Below are 1490 nucleotides of genomic sequence, written 5' to 3'. Positions count from 1 at the left end.
TACGTACGTACGTACGTCTCTCTCTCTCTCTCTCTCTCTCTCTCTCTCTCTCTCTCTCTCTCTCTCTCTCTTAGAGTTAGACTCCGAGTGACACCCCCCCAAAGAACACAAACACAGAAGAACCCAGAAAAAGTGTTTCACATATCAAACCACTTTACCTTTGCCTATATATACACCTTTATTTACATATCCGTTGACGTCAATACACATGGATTATCACGTACGTGACTTTGACAAGAGATTAGTGTTTAAATCGTCACGTACGGACATGTTGACATTATGGCGGACACAACACTTCAGACGAACTGTGAACAATTTGCCGGATGGTTTGGCAACGTCGTGACTAAAAAGTACACTTGAACTGTGTATAGGTACAGTGTATGTAAACAAAGGGCAAATAAAGTTCGTATTCGTGTGCCCACTTACAGGTTTTCGTGAAGAAAGTTAGTCTTTTTATCTGATGACAGTAGTATTTCTGTACTATGTCGATCTATATGCGTATATACATGGGAAAAATAATATTATCAATATATATTATAATACAATAATAGAACATACAAACAGTGTTTTATCAATCGAACCACTTACCTTTGCCTCAGTACACCTTTATTTACATATCTGTTGACGTCAATCTACAAGGATTATCGCGTACGTGACTTTGACAAGAGATTAGTGTTTAAAGCGTCACGTACGGACATGTTGACATTATGGCGGCCACAACACTTCAGACGAACTGTGAACAATTTGCCGAATGATTTTGGCAACATCGTGACTTAAAAATGAGTGACACTGTTTTTAAGTACTTGAACTACGTCTACCTGTGTGTAACCAAGGGGCAAATAAAGTTCGTATTCGTGTGCCCACTTGTAGGTTTTCGTGAAGAAAGTTAGTTTTTTTTATCTGATGACTACTGAATTTCTGTACTTTGTCTATCGATACGCGTATATACATGGGGAAAATACAATCATTAATATATATCACAATGCAAGAATATTAACTTTTCTAGCTTCTGGAACTTAAGCTTTAAACTCCATGTATAAATGTATCTCTCTCTCTCTCTATCTGAGTCTCTCTCTTTTCTCTCTCCTCTCTCACTCTGTCTCTCCCTCCCTCCTCTCTTTCTCTCTTTCTCCTCTCTTTCTCTCTCGCCCCTCTCCTTTCTCTCTCCTCTCTCACTCCTTCTCTCCCTCCCTCCTCTTTGTCTCTCTATCTCTCTCTCTCCTCTCTCTTTCTCTCTCTCCCCTCTTTCTCCACCTCTCTCTTTCTCTCTCTCGTAGGCAAGTTGAATGGCAAGGTGGTGTATTACTTCACTATAGACCAGAAAAGATCAGACACAGGCAATGAGGTCCCAAAAGCTTTCTGTATTCTAACTGCTCAGCCCAAACTTGTACAAAACATCTCAACCACCAGTTATATTCCTGGCGACGGCCTAAGTGGTAATACGGTTGCTCTAGCAATAAATAATAAAGCTCTTTAAAACAGACGGTGTC

Source organism: Branchiostoma belcheri, unplaced genomic scaffold, assembly GCF_001625305.1.
Source record: "Branchiostoma belcheri isolate BF01 breed outbred unplaced genomic scaffold, Haploidv18h27 scaffold18, whole genome shotgun sequence".
Taxonomy (NCBI): domain Eukaryota; kingdom Metazoa; phylum Chordata; class Leptocardii; order Amphioxiformes; family Branchiostomatidae; genus Branchiostoma; species Branchiostoma belcheri.
Note: the sequence above shows the minus strand (reverse complement) of the source record.